At 46.8% G+C, this 19,506-nt stretch overlaps 1 protein-coding gene and 1 pseudogene across 2 annotated transcripts in view; one reads left to right on the top strand and one right to left on the bottom strand.

The window, feature by feature from the left end:
• Positions 1 to 19,506, top strand: part of KCNE2 (potassium voltage-gated channel subfamily E regulatory subunit 2) — a 113,241-nt gene that overhangs the window by 73,741 nt on the left and 19,994 nt on the right. Inside the window, exon 1 of one of the 2 annotated variants that reach the window (XM_041734726.1) lies at positions 14,932 to 15,005. The exons of the other annotated variant lie outside the window; for it this stretch is intronic. The gene's annotated coding sequence lies outside the window, so the exon portion shown is untranslated. Of the gene's footprint in view, positions 1 to 14,931; positions 15,006 to 19,506 lie in introns of those variants that run through there. 2 annotated transcript variants of the gene reach the window in all.
• LOC121479617 lies at positions 8,509 to 8,609 on the bottom strand (annotated as a pseudogene).

Here is a 19,506-nt window from a genome sequence, read left to right as displayed (position 1 = left end):
AATTCTTCCTAAAGAAGAGTAGCACCTCACTCCTGGATTCCCCACACCTCTTGGACATTTCTGCCATTCCTATCCTACTCCACACCCCACCTCCACCTTGGCTCGGTCAGATTTTAAAATCCTGACTTTGGGATGCTCCAATTTAGAGAATAGAAGAAGTAACTAGTGAGCAGTGATACTAAAAACACTACTTCTAACACATCATGCTGTCGTTGTGCTACCCGTGGATCTACTCTCAACCCTTGAGGGGACTTGACCCCCTGACATCCTTTCCAAGATGGGTCTCAATCAGCTCCTGTCTGCTGGTATCACTTCTGCAGGTTTCCACTCTCAACAGTTCCCCAGATGTGATGGTGCTTCCTGGGCAGCACGACCAAACCAGAAATCCTCTTCTATCTCACTTATTACCTTGTTCATACCCGCAGAGTAAGAGGACATCTCCCGCCTCCACCCCTACTTGATTTGCTAAGGTCTACCCTGCCACCCTGTCTCCTCTTTCATGGAACTTTCCCGACTACTTTGCCACTCCCCTGATGGCTTCCTTCTCGAGTCCTACAGCACATATTGTCACTCACATCTCACTGAACATGGGCTGCTTAGTATGATTTTGTGAGATATTGACTAAATCATGACTTTCTAAGGGGGCAAGGACTCTGCCTCTTTCACTGCTGTATTCCCAGGACCTAGCACAGTGCTGGACACACAGTAGATATTCGTCAGACATTTTCTTAATAGATAAATTCTGTTAACAAGTTCTGAGCCTCATCAAAAGAAAAAGTTGTGCCGTACACCGTTAGAGAACCCCAGAGCCTAAAAAAGTCCATGGTGCTGAGTGTGTGTTTGTGCATGATGGTGATGGTGAAGTAGAGAAAGGATACAGAGGTCACCCTGGAATTGAGAAAGTATTTTTATGGAAGTACCAATACAACATTCTCATTACTAAATACTCAAGCCGGCCATACCTGGGTCCTCATATTAACGCCTTCCTTGACAAAAACTTTGATTTTGTGTGTTGGAGTATCTGTAGCATAATGGCATCATTCCACACATGTCTAAAAACAACCAACCAAATAACGCACATGTAGTGAGTACCTAATTTGTGTCTGGCACTGGGATTCTAGAAATGGAAAAAGAAAAAGAAAGGAAGATTGCTTCTGGAGAAGTGCTTGTCTCCCAGAGGTTACAGTCTAGTTGGGGAGTCAAGTCATGCACACCCCAAATTATAACAGGGCAAGAACTAAGTTATACATCAGGCACCAAAAAGAAGGTCTAGCAGCTAAAGACTTAGGAGATGAGAAGTCCCTGGAAGAATCAATGAACATATCACAGACACGAAGGGACTTAGGTTGGACCTTACGTGACAAGGTCACACGGGAATGGCCTTGTGAACGCCCAATGGCTTTAAGGATAAAGAGAAACAATATTACTTGTGCTTAATCTAATGCAAAACTTATTAATCTCATAAGCCTATTAAATATTTTTCTTCTAAAAATCCAAACACCACTTACCCAACCAATAATGTAAAACTTAGGAATTTCCAAATGAAAACAGTCTCTGATATCTAAACATTGATTACAAACTCCGTTAATCAAATTTGCCTAATCATCCAATTAAAATCACAATTCCACTCTATTGGTTTCTTTTGCACACTTCAAAAAAAATGTGTATATTATCACAATGCTAATGACACTTTGTTACAATTACACTTAAAACAAGGATAAAAGTTCTAGTAGCATGGACCTATTTGTTTCTTTATTATTTTCCACTTATTCTTATTTTGATCCATTCCTGAGATTTCAGTGACTCTACAAGATAGTGATTTCTCTGCCTTCCTAAGATGATAACTTATCAGAACCAAAGTCAAGGTATCATCTCAGCCTAGTCAAGCCAGCATGTTCTAGGTTCTATACCAACTGATTCTTGTGGGGATATAGGGTATGGTTATAAAAACCAAGAACATTTAAGTCCAAAGTTTCTAATTGGGTTCCTTTTTTGTTTTGTTTTGTTTATTCATGAGAGACACACAGAAAGAGGCAAAGACATAGACAGAGGGAGAAGCAGGCTCCCTTCCGGGAGCCCGATGAAAGACTCGATCCCAGGGTCCTGGGATCACGACCTGAGCCGAAGGCAGACCCTCAACCTCTGAGCCACCCAGGTACCCTGCTGGATTCCTTTTTATGATGGAATTTTGATTTTTGTGTTTGCAAAATCTCCCTCTGAACCTCGCTACACCCACCCTAGACCCTCCTCCATCCCTACTTCCTGCCCTGAGGGCCTAACCTATATGGACTCATAGATGGGATGGAAGAGACTATCTTCTCGTTGGCTTCAGCTAGCAAAGTGCTCAGCCTAAGATTAGAAACCAGCAGTGGGGCGGCACCTGGTCTGACTTCTCTGGCCTCTCACTGTGAAGCGGTTTTGGCAAGCTGTGTCCCTCATAGCTCCTCTCAAGGTGGCCTGTTCCACAGGACCCTCCTGTTCCATGTTCTAGGGACTGCTTCTTCCTTCGGCCAGTCTGGTGGATGGAGGAGCCAAGATAACACCAACACGGCAGTCCTCCACCACCCTACAGCCAGGGAACACCTTTGTAATTTATCTCCTCCTCGAATGATCCCCTCTTGCCAGGTCCCTTGTTTCCTACTGGGGTCCTGGCTGTGGTCTTGGCGGGGGTTGGTGACGTGCTTGTATACTCTGGATGCCCCAGGGGCAGGTAACTCTGCCCAGCTTGCCAAAGACAGTGACAGGAAAGACATGTCAGAAGAAGGACACTGACATTGCAGGATGGCGGCCAGTTTGGTCAATAGAGGGTGGATGGTTGACCTCAGGAACCTGCCTGCATGGACACCCCCAGCAGCAGAGGAACTGGGGGCCCTCCCAGCAAAGAAAGACATCCCAGATGACAAGCTCATTCAGGACCGAGGATCATCAGGACTGAGATGATCCTCAAGGCGGGAATGACACCTTCCAGGATTATTGTGGACAACTAGCAATAAAAACATTCATCAAACCTCTGCCAGAGGAAGTCCTTCAACACCAGGCTGTTGCTAAGCTTGATGCTCAGCATTGCCTCGTTCTTCCTTTATTAAATTGGCATCATCACTATTGTTGCCTGACTTCAAACCTCCTTTAGATGAGCTGGAGATTTGTGAGGTCGCATCCACACAGACACGCTAGAGAACTAGGGCAATTATGCGGATAATTCAAGCCAGAGCCTGGCTTTGCTTAAATTCCATGATCACCTGAAAAGCCTGTTTTTCAGAGTATCTCCAATGGCACATTCAGACAAAAACAATTTTGTTTTCTGGATGACGGCCCCTGTCTTTTGGCCCTGTGACTTCAGCCCCAGTGGAAAAGTGATATTCATCATGCTCTGGTCCTGAGCCTGTGGAATCAATAAACAAGGCATCGTGATCAGGACCAGTAACAGGTCCAACTGTGCACAGCAGAAAAAATGGAGGGAGAAGAGATCTGCACAGGCCCCTCCGCCCTGCTCTGCACTCTGTGGACAGAATTCACGCAAGGCCGAGCAAGCTACCCTGGGGCTGGGCCCTGCCCTGCTCTCGTTGCCTTTCTGGGGTAATGGTCGTGCCTGCAGAAGTAAGTCAGTCTTCCACGGAGCCCTTTTAAGCAACCTGCACACATCAAACTAATGAAAACTTTGAGCCAGTGTTGGCTAGAAGCGTTTGGCCACTTTGTGCAAACCAGCTTGGTGGCTATTACTTGAGCTGTGAGCATAGTTGGGGCATGTGGGTGAAATGATTTGGAGCTTGCAAGGAAAGACCCATGGCCTTCCAGGGTGCCTGGAATTCTACAGTTAGATATGTGTTTCTTTAGCTCTTTGAGTGTTTTCCACCTGTAAGGGCCTCGCACTAAAATATTACCTCTAAAAGAAGGGACATTTCTAGATCCACTAGTGTGCTTACTCAGGGTTCATACCGTGCTGCTTCATTTCATCTTTATAATCTCCTCGAGAAAGAGGTGCTATTATCATCTCCATTTTACAAATGTGAAGTCCTAGGGACAGAGAGGTTCAGTAACTTATCCCAAGCCACACAGTGAGTAAGTGGAGGGGCCAGGACTGAAACCAGGCAGTCCACTCAAAGTCTAGGGCATAGCTTCCCCTCTTTCCTGCATTCCTTGGAACAAGATGGGGTTCCTCTCAACTCAGAAGGAAAAATGGGTGCAGCAGAGTTGATTTGGAAGAGGTGGAGGAAGTAGAGATGGAGTAAACCAGGAGGGGGGATAAGGGTCAGGGGCCTTAGCCAGCAATGTCAAGGTTTTCTCCAGACTGTTCAGAGTTCCCTGGAGGAGGATAGCCCCTCTGGTCTAGGGTTGCTTTGGGTTGGGGAGTCTTCTCTGCCCAAGGGCCATGTAGTTGAGCCGACACCGACAGTAAGAGGGGAACAGATATAGACATGAAGAAGAACATGCTAGTGGGGCCAGACTCCATGTGACTGAATTCTAGCTCTGCTACTTTTTAAGACAGTGACTCCTGGGAAAGGATAGCTTACCCTTTGTGGGACTCAGTTTTGTCACCTGTGAAATGGGAATGAGGGCAGGCACAGTACCTAACCTGTAGGTTCGCTGTGATGACAGAATAATAAGCAATGGCCTGGCCAGAGTTGAGAATTCCGGGGCACTCATCAGTGCACTAGGGTGGTGTAGAGTGGGCCCTGAGGTCTCTGATGGTATGGGAAGGGGTGGTGGTGGGTGGGAATGTTATCCAGCCATGATAACGGAGGGTATCTTGCCATTTGAGATATGAGTGGATCTTGAGGGCATTATGCTAAGTGAAATTAGACAGAGAAAGACATAAACTGTAGGATTTCACTTAGATACGGAAGCTAAAAACAGCAGAACTTATAAAAACAAAGAGTAGAATGGTGGTTACCAGGGGCTGGCAGTGGGGGGTGGGCGGTGAGCCGAGCCGAAGTGGGAAATGTATTTAAATGTACAAACTTGCAAGTAGCAGATAAAATAGTCCCAGAGATCTAATGCACACCGGAGAGACTATAGTCAGTAACACTGTATAAGAAAGTTCAAAGTTGCTGCGAGATTCGATCTTAACTCTTCTCACCACAAAGAGAAATGGTAATTATATGACAGGAGAGAGGGGCTAGCTAATGCTCTGGAAGTAATCACGTGGCAATATATAAATGCATCAGTTAAGCATGCCGTACGCTTCAAACTTCTACAAGGTTGTATGTCACTTATATCTCAATAAAAATGGAAAAATTAAGTTTTTAAGAAAGGATGTTGGCTGTGAGACATGGTCCACTAGTGAAGACAGTGGGCTCAGGAGAAGATGGTTTTGTAATGTCAGAAAGAAGCCTGTGTGTGGGAAGGGAGAGGCTGAGGAAGGGGTGACAGGAAGGTCCTCCGAGGGGAGGACAGACAGTAGACCAGGGTTTAGGTGGAGAGCTGGCCCTGGGGAGAGCCGTGCACGCTGCTTTCCTGAGGCCAAGGGCAGGGAAGAGACATCAGATATGGAGAAAAGTAGTTCTTGAAGATGGAAAGCTATAGCTGGTATAAATGAAGACAACTCTTTTCAGGGCCACAGCCTTCTCTACACTCCTCAGAGTGAAGTTATCAGTCAGGAGTGAGAGCGTCGTGTAACAGTTGAAAAACATTAATTAAACATAATACCGTACATTTATCTCTGCTGGTACCATTTACCAATTTTTTGTTGTGTCTGTCTCCCTCAGACAGAGAGGCGAAATATGAACTAGCTACTGTGGTGAGCTAACTTTGCAGGGCTGGAGTGTTTATAGAAAGATTTATCCAACTGGGCAGAAACTCTGTGGCCATCAGACCCTGAAGGCTAAGAGGGTCTTTTCATTTAGAGATATTAAGGAAGAGAAGTGGTATGCGGCCAGGATCTAAGCCAGCGTTCGAGAACTCTGGGGCCGGGGGGGATTCTAATTTATCAGACTGGAGGTTTAAATTCAGAGGTGGTCAAAGTCCAGTGTTTTCGAAGACGAGCAAGCTAAATGTAGATCAATGGCCAAGACTGTTGGTGAAGGATGTAACCCATCATTACGTGTGGTCACAGTGTCCCCGGAAGCCCTACTGCATAACAGAGGGCTCAGTATGTGAACCTTGCCTCTCCAGCATGTCACAAAGCACAGGTATGAGAGAAGACAAAATCAACCAATACTTTAAAAAAAAAAAAAGCATTTCTCTGGGGGAAGGAAAACATTATATCAGGGCAAAATCACACCTAATTTCTTAGAGTTTGACATGAAGACGAATAGCTTTGTGGATATAACTTAGATAGACCTTCAACAAACTTTTGTCTTGTCAATGGAGGCTATGAAATACTGACTTTCTGTGAAGTTGATGAGGACATAAAGTCATGAAGAAGGGATTGGTTTAGAGATGACAAGCCCCGTGATTGGGCCCCCTGGAAATGGGCAACGTGGTGGCCCAGAGGCTGAGATCTCCAAGGTTGCCAACAACGCCAAACTCTTTCTTAGTAAATCATGAAATCAGCAGAGATTCTAGGAGTGACGCTGGGTAGAGTCCGTAAGTAGCGTATAAACACTGATTGGTCTCTCAAAGTACTAATGTTAGCATTCACAATTATTTAGTGATGCCCGTGTCAGACCCTGCCCCAGGTACCCTGTCATCTGCGAGCTTAATTCTCACGAGTCCTGCAAGGCAGATATTCTTATTTATAGATGAGGAACAAAGAGGAGACAGCTCCAGGGTCCCTGTCCTTTTGACAGTATATTAAACTGCTAGGGCCCCGTACAAAATACGACAGATTGGCTGGCTTAAACGTCAGAAATTTATTTCACACAGTTCTGGAGGCTAGACATCCAACATCAAGGTGTCTGCAGGGTTGGTTTCTTCCGAGACCAATCTCCTCGGCTGGTAGATGGCCATCTTCTCATTGTGTCCTGGTGTGGTCTTTGTTTCATGCACGTGCACCCCTGGTGTCTCTGTGTGTGTCCAAAATTCCTCTTATGAGGGCTCCAGTCAGCTAGGTTAGAGCCCACCCTAAGGGCGGCATTTTAACTTCATTGCTTCTTTAAAAACCCCACCGCCAAAGACGTTTGGAGATACTGGGGGTTAGGGTTTCAGTGCATGAATTTTGGGGGTACACAGTGTTGCCCAAAGCAGACGGCAAGTAGGATGAACTTTGGAAAATGATGCCATTGGCATGGCGGCAGAGTCTGTTGGACCCTCCCACCCTGAAAGCAGGGAAGATGTATTCTCTTTAATGTCAGACCCTGGGCAGAGGGCAGGGGAGCATGTGGGGAGGTCAGAGAATGAGGAGTATCTCCCCAAAATAAGCTGCAAGGAGAGCGAGGAGAGCAAGGAGAGACAGGGTCTCACCCTCCCTCTTTCCTACACACCCTCTCTTCCATCTCAAGTGAAGTCTTGAGTCTTTTATACAGGTCAAAAATGCTGAATTCATTTTCTTCACCCTAGGGTCTAAAATACAGAGTTGAAATAAGAGACCCAGCCACCCTGCACCCCACTCCAGGGCCAAATCAGATGGATGGAATCTGCTCCAAACACAACATCATTCCATAGCGCATAGTTGGGGTAGAGCATGTGGAATGGGGCTAGAGTTACTTGAATTCTTTTCGAGGCTGACATGTATGCAACCCCGGACACAAGAAACCCTCTCTCTGCATTCAGTTTGCAGCAAAGTAAACAATTTGTAGCAAGTCAACAGGGTGTCCGTTGTGTCCAAGCTTGGCAGACCCAGCTTCAAAGAGGCCTTTTGTTGTAAAGGATATTTAAAAATTCTTCGTTAGCCGTAAAAAGTTATTTAAAAACCTCTTTCCCAGCCACCCAAATACCTCTCGTTAAAAAAGAGACAAAAATAAAAACCCCCACAACATTTGTGAATAACAAGGAATGGTCGTTCATGGTCCTGACTTCTAGTCTGATCAGGTTGGTAGGGTTTATGGAGCACATTGGGGTGCCCTTCCTGGGCGATGCGCAGAGAGAGAGGAAGAGGAGGGAGATGGGCTCTGCCTATGAGGGAAGAGAAGCAGACATGATAGAGGTGACACAGTCTGCGGGGACAGTAGAACTCCCGACATGTACAATGTTGCTTGGGAATGATTTGGGGTAAAAGGCAGGACCATGACCTTCCACAATTCTGGGGGCTATCTTTTATCCTGGCAAAGCTGAGCCACTGATCTAAGCTGCAGTATGTGTGGAACCCCTGCAGGGGGGTAAAATCGAGATACACCTGGGCCAGAGGCCTCCTCTAGGGACACAGGAGCGGCCCCAGCCCAAGCACTATCAAACCATCAGTGGGACCCCAAATGTCCCATGGGCACCGTGAGAGTCATCCCTTGTGCTCTGTCCTCCAGGGCCCAGCAGACCCCATGGCCCACCTTCCCGGAGGTGGTGGCAGGCTGTTCCACAGGGGTGCTGCAGCACCTCCTGTTGGGTCTCCCCATATCCACAAACATGCTTCACTACTTCTTGGGGGGCTCACAAGAAGCTCCCGCTGGCCGGCTGCCCATGAACTGCTCAAGATGGAAGGAACGCTCAAGTCCCCTAAATCATGTCCCTCCTGGTGCAGGGGCCATGCTAGTCTTCTCTGTATACTTCCCATTTTAGTGTGTGTGCTGCTGAAGCAACCACAGTCACGTCCTTCCTTCTGGAAGGAAGGAGACTGAAACCAAGAGAGAGAGAGGCCGGTGTCCAAGGCCCCACAAGAAGTGAAGAGCAGAGCTGGGTGAGTGTCACTCTCCCTCCTCCAAAGCCTCGTTGGCTTTGTCACTGTGACCCCTGTGTCCTCTCCTCTCAGCTAATGCCTCAGTTTCAACAATTAGAATTGTGATCCTTGATGTGAAGGCACCAATTCCCACTGCAGTGTAAATCATTTAATACTTACCCTGTGATTAGTGCAAGGGTAGTTGGATCTCATCCCTTCTTAGGAGCAGATTTTGGCAGGCGAGAAGGTGAGACTCTGAGCCGTTCTTGTTGGTGGTGGAGGGGGTGTGCCCCCCCCGCCCCCCAGGAAGATGGGCAAGAAGCAGGGGGAGGGCAGAGAGGGGCCCAAGACAAGTTTGCACACTACACAATATTGCCTCCATCTGGCCTCGCTTGGATGGTCTGGATGATTTTGATATTATCCAGAAGACTTAGGATGCTGACCAAAGACTTCTCCAGATGCTCAGAAGTTGTACTTCCAAGCATAATTCTTGGCTCTCTGAGAACCACAAGTAATTGATGACACCCCCCGCCTTTTCCACATCCTATTCTTTCCAGCTCCTGAACAGATAGATTTTCTTGTTTGTAGACTCATTCATTCCAGGCTCCGCAGTAATCTCAGATTTGACAAACGCGAACGCAGTGTGGTCGCATTCATCCGTGGTCACCTGGTCCTCATTAGGGCCATCGGAGGAGGCCAGGGCCTGGTTTTGTGATTCGCGATTCCTCCTCCACGCGGGCTTGAACGCTCTCAGCAGCCTTTTGTTGTTTGCATGAAGGCCTTGGAGGACTCCGCCGGGCTCGGCTCAACATTTTCCACATGACTGATGGCATTCAAAGCTTTGCAATCCCAATAGGCAAATTTCTTGACTGGCTTTGTTTCTCGGTGCTTCAGGTAGAATAATAAGGCTCTCTCTGCCAGGAATGTCAGTGTGTGGTTGGGAAGTTGGCGTTTTTCTATAAGGAGGCAGGGAAGCCAATTGGTGGGTGCCTGGGTGCCTGGTGCCAACAGTCAGAAAGGTTATTTCAGTATTTCTCATTCTTAGTGAGACAAAGATGGTGTGTCTTAGGGTTAGGGTGGGCCAATGGAGGAAGTCTTCCTGGGGGGCGCATGCGATTGTGAGCCAAGCCATGGTGAAGCTCTGCTTCATGTGCTCTCCTGAGGCCATGTGGGGGCTGGGTTTGGGATGGGGTGGAGGGTGTTCTGGGATTTGTCTTCCATTTCTGCAGCTGTGAGAATGGCTTGGCCCCTGCCAAAGCCTTTTGTTCCATTTTTCTCTTGCTTCATTGGGACATTTCCGGAACCAAATATGTTCAACTGGTCCTCAGCTTTAGGAGGTAATTGAATATCCAAATGCTGGTCCTTCTATTGTCCAATGACCAGAACCAGCTGAAACATCCAATTTTGCAAAACATTATGCTCCAGCCTTTTCCCTAATTATCTCTTCCAATTATAATGTTTTCATATCCCTTTCTTGCTGAGGTGAGTGAGAAGCCCACATGAATTCTGCGAATTCTTATATTAAACTCCATTCTTCACGTACCCAAATCACATTCTCTTAGGCTGTTTTGTCCCACTGTACTTTGACATGGATTCCAAAGTCTGCATCTTCCTGAAGAAAGACTATTGTAATTGTTATTTTGAAATGGACACATTTCTGAGCTCTTGGATCTGAGCCTGAAGATAAACATGGGTACTCAGGGGCCTTGAAACCCACACTCGCTGCTTGCTGATCCTTGCAGGCCTGTTAGATCAGTGCCAGACTAAACATAAAGCTGGCACTCCCTCCCTGGGCCAACACTTTGGGGCTTTTGTCAACTGGGCAGGAGTGCAAATCCTTGAAGATACTCTCCATGGAAAGCCTGTTTCTTTATGTCCTTTGGCTCAGACCTTGGCCATGTTGGCAACGTGGCCTTGAGCTGCCCTGGGATGCCTTGACATTTCCTCATTTGGGCCTCTGGGGTCTTTGCTCCAGCTCAGCTGCATATCTCAGGAAGAAAGAAGGAGGGATGACCATGGTCCATTTTCTTGGCCTCTAACATTGAGAAGAAGCTTTGGGGTGGGGAAGAGTCCCAAGCTCCAGGTCTTGGTCAGCTTCTGACCGGAGAGGTAGAGAGGAAATCAGAGAGATGGGCTTTGGAATGGCAAGGAGGGAAGAGGTGATGGCAAACAAGAAGGGAGTGTGAGTTTATTACCCCATGCTAGAGATATATCTGGTGTTATTTGGAGTCACTGAACCCCTGGGAAGCTGAACCCTTTACCTACCCAGGTACCCCCAGATATGCAAATGCATTAGCTCTGCAGCCACACGTGGTCTTTGGAAACCCTATTTTGTCCAATGTGACAATGTTCCTGTCTCACTGAGGATCATTTACCACCCTCTTGAGCTGCCCCTGGCAGATCCTGGCTCGGCAGGACAGTCTCCTGGGTGGTGGCCTTCCACGATTCTTCCTATAGAGGCCACCTCCACAGTCCTCCCTGCTGCTTCTCCTGCTAGCTTCCCTTAAGCTTCCTATAACCCCATCTTGCTCCTCGGATCAGAGAAGAAGGGAGGAACCCTCCTATTCAGAGTCTCCTCTTTTAATTCTCTTTGGTTCTTAACCTCGACCAGTTCCTTGTCCCTCCTGGGTGACACTGCTTCAGTGGCCTGCCTTTGGGGACTGTTTTCCATTGCCTTTGGAAAGCAAACCCAGAGGGTGAGCCAACTTTCAAATATAGAATGTATTCCTGAAATAAAGGAATCTCAGCATACATTATGACTGGGATGATGTGGAAGGTGGACGGAGGGAAAAAGGAAAGAAGCTGGGATGGGTGGGGGAAGGCCAAGTCACCCATCTTGTCTCAGAAGAACCTTGGCTAGGTCACAGCTAATGCCATCCTGAGGTTGTCATGGAGACCATAGTGTTATAAGGTCCGGCCACCTTCCTTTGAGGGGGCTCCTAGGCAGGCTGATGGAAACAATGGGCATGATCTTTTAGGTGTCACCACTTACCCTGATAAGCTGCCAGGAGCAAAGGCCCAGAGGCCTTCCCCAATGAGCAAATTCAGCTCACTCTCAGCTTACACTCCTTGAGTGTAGGAACCATGCTTCTTCACCTCTGCGTATCAATGTCAAACACTGTCCCAGGCTCAAAGTAAAAGTGTGAGAAGTGCTTGTTGGTCTGAGGGATCTCAGGCTGGCCAGGACCTAGATGTGAGAGGCTGAACCAGAAAAATAGGACAATTAGGCACTGGGTCCAGAGTTGTGCATGTCTTTAGACATTGGTCAAGAGGACCCATAGATAAATGAGAATCATTAGAAACCCATTAAAATATTTTTCTTTGTCAATTTTAAAATGAGTACTCATTTTTACAAGTGAAACAATGCAAAGATATAGGAAGAAAAAGTTGTATCTCCCTTCATATCTCTTCATCCTCTTTCATCTTGGTAAGGATTTTTTTTTTTTTTTTTTGTCCTTGGAATTCCAAGATTTCCCCAAGATATATCTAGGTGTGTGTCTTTAAAAAAATAACCCTGTCTGGGACTTGGGCCTTTCAACCTACAGTCTTAAGTCTCATATCAGACCATGGAAATTTTATTCTGTTATTTGTTTAAATATTACTTCTCCTCCATCTGTTCTTCATTCTCTCTCTCTCTCTCTCTCTCTCTCTCTCTCTCTCTCCCTCCCTCTGGAACTTCTATTATTTGAACATCATATCTCCTTTTTTGTCCTCTAAATCTCTTACTATTTCCTCCTGATTTCCAAATGTTTGTGTTTTCATATTATAAGTCTTTCTTCTGCTTGATCTCCTAGACCTTTAATTCACTGATAAGCAGTGATTGTCTTCCTTTCAGTTTATTTCCCAAGTTTCTAAAATAAAAAATAATGTTCTTTTAGTTCCTAGAAGTCCTTTTCTTAAGCTCTGTGTCCTCTTGAGCATTCTCATTACTCCTTTGTTCAAGCCTCTTCTGTCCATCCTGCTCCAACAGGGGCCTCTTCGGCTGAAAGCTTGATCTTTCTCCCTCTCATCACAGACCCTTAAATGTTCTTGATTCTGTAGTCCACTGGCAGGCAGATCAGGATAAGCACATTTATCAAGCAGTGGCGATAAAAGCAAGTAATGGAAGATTCAGCAGTTTCTGCTTATAGGTGTCAGCAGTAAACCAACTGGTCAACCACTGCTCTACAGATCTGAGAAGGGCATCCTCTCTTTGAGCTTCTGGGATTCGGGTCTAGATCTCAAAGAGGATGGAGGATTGGGAAATTATGAGCACAGGTAGGAGAATTAGCTTCCTAGAGGAGGAGAATATTCCTTTCTCTGACTTACAAGATGGGCAGAGAAGCAATATAAATATTGACCCTGTACCTTTGTCACTTCATGGGCAGTAAGTTAGGGGAGTTCATGATCAATGATAGAGATGGACTTGGGTGGTTAGAGGTGAATGTTTCCTCTAACTCAAAAATAAATAGCCACTGAGCTGTTGCCTTCAACCTCCCAACGTTTTCATTTGTCATGGTCAACTCAAGCTGGTGGCTTGAGCACCTCCTCTTTGTCTAACACTGTCAGGTGCTCTGAGGAGTGAAAAAGACTCAGAAGGAAGAGTTCCCACCCTAAGACAGTTCCCTGTCCTTCAAGGACCTATTTGGTTACTACATCCTGAATTCTTTCTCCTGTGAGCCGCAAGGATGCTGTCATTCCACTTGTTCCCTCTTCAGGTCTCAGGGAGGATTCTGCAGCTTCCTAGCAGGGGAGGTGGGGGGGAAGGTAGGTCATCCACACAGATAAGGTGGTGCAGGGTAGTGTGGCAGGAAGGCCTGAGGCTATAGCATTCCTGAGCTGTCCTTGGTTTACCTGTCTGTGGTGAATATGAGACTCAGGAGGAGCCAAAGGCTGGCTGGGATAAGGTGGGATCTCTGAGAGGAAGGCCCAGGAGAAGTCACAGCCAGACCTCAAAGGGAAAGCCAAGTCACCAGGAGCAGGTGGGCTCTGATGGAGCCAAGGAGACTGACCACATGGCCACGGCCTTTGGCCACCATTTCCAGTGTGTGAGGCTCAGCCAGCAGACAAGGGATATGGCCCAGGAGTCCAGAGAAGGCAAAAGTCACCACACCAAGAATGCTGAGATGTCCCCTTTTGCCTTGAGGTTACAAAATCACCACCACCCCATATTCTCAGAGGCCATGGAAGAAAAATCTTGGAGACTTAGAATTTGGGTTTATTTTGTTTTTCTTTCTTTCTTTCTTTTTCTTTCTTTCTTTCTTTTCTTTCTTGTTTTTTTTTTAGAAAAACTGAACATAATTAAGAGGGCTTTTAAAATTTAGGATCTAGGTAATAAAGCAGATCAGAGCAGTAATGATCAGAAGGAAGACAAATAAGTTCTAGACAACATAAAGGAATTTGCTTTATATTTCCTGCACCTCCAGGTTATACAGGGAGTTTGGAAACACACACACACACACACACACACACACACACACACACACACACACTTTCATGTCTTTTGATTCTTTTTTCTAACCTCATTGGTTAGAAGATGACCCAAAATTTATAGGAGAAACCACAAGAAGACAAACAACCTAATTAAAGCATGAGTAAAAGACTTGAGTAGCCATTTCTCCAAAGAAGATACACAAATGACCAACGAGCACATGAAGAGATGCTCAATGTCATTAGTCATCAGAGGAATGCAAATCAAACCCACAATGAGACACCACTTCAAACCCACTAGGATGGCCAGATTTTTTTTTAATTTAAATTCAATTAATTAACATATAATGTATTATTAGTTTCAGAAGTAGAGGTCAGTGATTCGTTAGTCTTATACAACACCCAGTGCTCATTACATCACATGTCCTCCTTAAAGTCCATCACCCAATCACCCCATCCCCCCATGTGCCTCTCCTCCAGCAACCCTCAGTTTGTTTCCTATGATTAAGAGTCTCGTACATTTGTCTCCCTTTCTGATTTCATCCTGTTTTATTTTTCCCTTCCTTTCCCTAAGATCCTCTGTTTTTTCTTAAATTCCACATGTGAGTGAGATCATATTAGAATTGTCTTTCACTGACTGACTTATTTTGCTTAGCATAATACCCTCTAGTTCCATTCACATCATTGCAAACAGCAAGATTTCCCTTTTTGATGACTGAGTCGTATTGCATTTCATATATATATATGCATGTGAGTGATATATATGCATACATATACACCACATTATCTTTATCCATTCATCTGTTGATGGACATCTGGACTCTTTCCACAGATTGGCTCTTGTGGACGTGGCTGCTATGAATATTTGGGTGCAGGTGCCCCTTCGGATCACAAGATTTGCATCTTTCAGGTAAAAACCTAGTAGTGCAATTGCTGGGTCACACAGTAGCTCTACTTTAAACTTTTTGAGGAACCTCCATACTGTTTTCCAGAGTGGCTGCACCAGTTTGCATTCCCACCAACAGTGTAAGAGGATTAGGATGGCCAGATTTTTTTTTTAAAGGGAGGGAAATAGCAAGTGTTGTTGAGGCTGTGGAAAAATTAAAACCCTCCTACATTGCTGATTGGAACATAAGATGGTAGAGCCGCTGTGCAAAAGTGTTGGCAATTTCTCAATAAGTTAAACATAGAATTACCATCTGACCCAATAGTGCCACTCCTAGATGTATACCCCCAAAACTGAAAACAGGTGTCCAAACACATTCTTGCTCACAAGTATTCACAGCACATTTTTCACAGTAGCCAAAAGTCGAAAGAACCCAACTGTTCATCAACAGATGAATAGATCAACAAAATATGGTCTATCCATACCATGGAGTATTATTTAGTCATAAAAAGGAATGAAGTACTGATATATATTTTACAGCATGGATGAACCTTGAAAACATGATGCCAAGTGGAAGAAACCAGACACAAGAGACCACATACTGCATGATTCTATTTATTTGAAATGTCCAGAACAGGCAAATCCATAGACACAGAGAGCAGATTAGTGGTTGTCGGGGGCTGGGAGGGAGGGAAAAAAAACAGAGGGACTGTTTAGTGGGTGCAGGGTTTCATTTGGGGTTATAGAAAGTTCTGGGATGAGATCATGGTGATGGTTGCACATTGTAAAGATACTTAATGCCACTGAATTATACACTTCAAAATTACAAAATTTGTGTTATGAGCATTTTTACTTTTAAAAATGCATAGGAGAGGTGTCATAGCTGGAATATATCTACCTCATATTAATAAAGCTCGTACCCATTTGGTGCTTATTGCATGCTAACATTTTGTGCAGACACTCTCATTTGGTCCTCATAGCAATCCTAGAAGGTGGTGTCATTCTGCCTGTTTGCAGGGGAGGGCACAGACCTACAGAGCTAATGTGACTGCCTAAGTCCCAGGGAGTGTGACTCAGGAACCCAAGCAGTGAGGTAAGGAGTGAAGGGCTGCTAAGTCGTCCCTCCTCCTTAGGGCATTAGGTAAGTGCTCTGGACACAGCACCAACTTGTCATAGCAGAGGAAGATCCTCCCCGTGTCATTGGGCTGAGCAGCAGGAGGTACTATTCAGGCTCTGGTCTCTGATGAAACATAAAACAGGGGTAGGAAAGGGCATCTGGAAGGAGACACCTTCGCAAAACCTGTTGGAAGGAAGCCCAAGGTCACAAGGACAATGGTCCATGAAGGAGCAGCTGGTGTTACCTGGATTGTGAACAAAGGGCCTCTTCCATGGACAATGTGGGCCTGACCCAAAGGATGCCACTTCTTTCTTGTTTCTCAGCTCTGGAAGCTGGAGTCCTCCTTCCCCAGCACTACACATTAGTTCCTACAAAAAAAGGGCCCAAGCAGACCTTCTGAGAAAGAGGGGTGGGGTGACACATGGTAGGAGGCCACAACGCATAGGCAGCTGTCTCCTGAAAGGATGTCAGGTCGGTGGCCAGCTCTGTCCCTGCTATAGCAGACCAGGGGCAAAAACACCAGTCGGGGAACAGCTTCGAGTGTGGGTGTGATGAGCAGAAAGGATATGACCTTGGCATTGACTGTCCCAGCCCTGGGCCACCGTGCCTGGGTCCCCAGTGAAATCCCATCTAGCATTCCCTTCTCTGAGAATCATCGTCAGAGCCGGCTCTTTGGAGGGCAGTGATAAGGATTCTCTGTTTGGGCAATAATTGGCATCAAAGCCACAGTCTGTGGTAGGACATCACTTGACTCCCGTCCTTGTAAAAAACCTTCTGATGAGATTCTAACTTTGGCCTCTTCTGAGTTACTAAAATAGAAGTGGCAAATATTTTTTCATCTCTCATGCCAACTCCTATTCATTGTAATGGCTTCCTGGGGCACAGGGTTGAGGATTCCAAGCTCATGTCTAAGGCTCTGTAGAAAAGATGACCGCTCTTGATTAGTGAAGTCTGCAATGGGCAAGCAGCAGAGGCGCCACAGTGGAGGTGGCTGGCTCCTCTACTGTCCACAGTATAGGTGGATGGTGGCTCAACTCTGGGTTGCAATAAGCATCTTTATCATCATAGGTATTCTTGGAAAGAAGTCCAAGGGCATTCATGCCCTCGGAGATTTCTGGAAGTGATGACCACTCTCTTCCATTCCTGAGGGGTGGAGGGGGGAGGGACTCCCAGAAAGACTCCTTTCTTCTCCATTATTTTGTGCTCCTGAGAAGGGCAACGGGTCAAGGGCTATTTCCTCCTCTTTCCCCAAGGAGCGAATTGATTGTTGGCCAGAGGGGCCTCTTTCTCCAAGACTGTTCTGGAATTCTTGTTTGCCCAGGGCAGCTGCAGCCACACACTTCGCCTCTCGTCATGGAAAGCTGAAGCTTCTCAGAGCCCAAGCTAAATACTGGCTGCGCACAACATCCAGTTTTCATGAGCCCCTGGTGAATTGAAACCCAGAAGCCAGCAGCACACCTGCCAATTATTACAGTTAATTCTGTGCAGGCTTGAATCAGGAACCGAGACAGAGAGTTCTGTTTGCTGCCGGGGGGTGCGGGGGGTGTGCAGGGTGGGCAGGCAGGAGTGGCTGTGGCCATGGGCTGTGAATGCCCCTGTGTGTGCCCGAGCCGGTCCTGGCAGCCACCGTGCCCTCCCTGGCACTGGGCACCTGGCATCCAAGTGTGACTTCGGTGGGGCCTCCTTCTTGACTCTGTGTCTGTGATCAGAGATGTTGATGGTCCAGAACTTTTCTTCCTCCTGCTGCATGCCTCAGCCACCCGCTTCCCCTGTAAGGACTCTGTGAAGAACCCTTCTGTTTATTTTTTCCAAAAAAAAAAGAGAGAGAGAGAGAGAGAGAGAGAGAGAGAGAAAGACACTCAGCTTAAAACTGTGGGGTTTTTTTCTGTTGCCTTTACTCCTCTAATGCATCAGCTTAGGAGATCCCATTGATTTGGGCAGAGGACAGTCACCCTTTGTTCCCCGGAAGCTCGTTTGGTGGTGGGCCACTGTCAGGTTCTAGCTTGTTCCTGCCTGCCTCAAGGTGACCTTGAATCTGACTGCTCCAGGCTCTCGCTCCTAAAGTGTTTCCAGGCCTCTTTCAGTTGGTTAATTAATTCATCTGTTCATTAGTTCATTTGTTTCTGTGAAGCCAAGTAACCGGGCTGGGCATTGGGAAGACAGTGGAAAAGAAGACAAATTCTTGTTCTCCAGACTCAAGCAGGGAAACAGACAGTAAGCAAATAATTACAGAATTATTGAATACCATCTTAGTAATGCCAGGAGGGGATTCATGGGGAGCCATGGCCAGAGTCCCAGGGATAAAACCCATCTCTACCCCACAAGAAGGGTATGAGAACACATAAGACGTTATAGCAGTACCTGGTGTGTGATGCAAACATATAAGAAGAGGACTTGATCCAGACGGAGCAGGTGCTATCAAGGATGTTGTCCTCAACTTCCTTGGGCATTTCAGGGGAGACCAGAGTGGTGATTAGGATGAGTCGGAGAGTAGATCTGGGTGGGCCAGACAGCACGTCTCAGGAGGAGATAGAGTGTGTAAAGGGCCCCAAGGTACATGGCTCCTCCAAGCCTGGGAGCCGCGTGAATGGGGCCTCCCTCTTTGGGACTCAGGGAGTCTATGGGGGTGATTAGCAGTGGTGTGGCACCTCTGCAGCTGCTCTGTCTTTTGTCCCATGGCCCCTGGATGTTGTCTTCCCATGACTCAGAAAGACAAGCCATTGGCCAACTTGACCGCCCATATTGGACACTATACCAGGGCCAAGGTTGGTGTAAAGATGATGAGACTCAGATACTGAGCCCAAAGAGCTCACTTATGAGTGCAGTGGATGGACCCAGGGATGGGTGACCTCAGTGCCCAGAGGAGGGAGTCGTAATCACTTCCAGCTGGGGAGGGCTGAGAGACTATCCGGAAGGGAAACGTGCACTGACAGCTTCTAGAAGAATAAACCTTCCACTCATGAAGAGGCGGGTGCAGAGATGAGTGCACGAGGGCATGGTGAGTGGAGAGCATGTTGCACTGAGCTGCACTGTCTACTGACCCTAGGACACTTGAGCCTCTTTATTGATGCAGGCAGTAGAACCACTCCTCTCCTGGCGGTGCAGGAGGGGGGCTTTACTCCAAACACTGCAGGAGAGGATGCAGCCGGGAGGGGCTGCGTCCTCTGGTCCCTCATGAGACCCTCTGGGCTGGTCCCTCGCAGACGAAGAGCTCCATCCTCAGTGACCCACAGTTCTCCCATGAATCTGCAATGTGCCCACCCTGGGAGATTTCTCGACAAGAAAACTAATCTAATAAACCTTAGACCTGCCAGGGTCCCAGGGTTCCTGTGCTCTGTGCTCCCCTCTGGCCCCGGCTGTAGCACATGTCGCCTCATTGTGGCCCAGCTCCCCGAGCCACCTTAATCA

Source organism: Vulpes lagopus, chromosome 20, assembly GCF_018345385.1.
Source record: "Vulpes lagopus strain Blue_001 chromosome 20, ASM1834538v1, whole genome shotgun sequence".
NCBI classification, from domain to species: domain Eukaryota; kingdom Metazoa; phylum Chordata; class Mammalia; order Carnivora; family Canidae; genus Vulpes; species Vulpes lagopus.
Note: the sequence above shows the minus strand (reverse complement) of the source record. Positions and strands in the feature narration are given on the sequence as shown.